Source organism: Cynara cardunculus, assembly GCF_001531365.2.
Source record: "Cynara cardunculus var. scolymus isolate 2C chromosome LG 1, CcrdV1, whole genome shotgun sequence".
NCBI classification, from domain to species: Eukaryota; Viridiplantae; Streptophyta; class Magnoliopsida; order Asterales; family Asteraceae; genus Cynara; species Cynara cardunculus.
In genome coordinates, this window is record NC_037528.1 from 23,000,446 (window position 1) to 23,001,559 (window position 1,114).

Below are 1,114 nucleotides of genomic sequence, written 5' to 3' on the forward strand. Positions count from 1 at the left end.
ATTTACCAGTTTCAAGATTATTATAAAAACAAATTTATTGATCTTTTCCTAAAAAATCTCTAATCTATATAATCTTCCTGATTTAAACATAATTAAGATATTACTAAAATTATCTATTATAAAGTCAAAGAACAATCATACACTTGTGAATTAAAAATAAAAAAAATTAAATGGAATTATGCTATTGGTTGATGCTAGTTTGTACAGTTTGTACAAAATGGAGCTGTTTGTATTTGATCGCTCCTCTACATATACATATGTATAAATACATATACATATACAGAGGTTGGTTCAAATACTAACCCATTTTTTTGTGTTAACTATGCTAACCAACATCAACCAATCATGTTTCATCTTTTAGTTATGTTCAAATGTAACTCACATATTAAGTGTAAGGGTATTTAGGTAATTTGTCATTTTTATGTAACTCCCCAATATTTTAATTAGGAGTTACAAATCTTAAAATATCACTAATTGATCTACATGTAATAATGACATGAAGTTTCACATTTGTTCATCTTACTGATTTTTACATTTCATTCTTCCTAAAATGGTTTTGATATTGTAAATTTCAAAAAAATCCCTTTTGTAAAGATTCCGTTATAGTCCGAGTAATATGGATAATCATAGAGTAAAACAGATCGACGACAATGAGAATGAAAAAGCTAAAAAGCGTCCACGAATACATTCAGAATTCGAATTCCGAAAGTGAAGAAAATGATCAAACCGTTCATGCACATGTTCACTCAAACGTCGACATATGTGTTCACTCGTGCACATATGTGTTCAATTGGTTCACACAATATGTCCATTTGGTTCACACACATGTTTCAATTTTTCATTAGGCTCACACATTGTTTTGATTAAGATCATGAACCTAATTTTTCAATTGTTCATTTGGTTCACACATTGTTCATTAGGTTCACACACTGTTCATTAGGTTCACACACATGTTTCAATCTTATCTGGATGGCATCACCTGGTAATCCTTCCAAATCCTCCATTGTTTTGATGAAGATTATGAACCTAATTTTTAGCTACTGATTTAAGATATTGATTGATGAGATTGACGGTTTTTTTATTGATTGGAAGTTACAGAATAGGCTGACAAAAT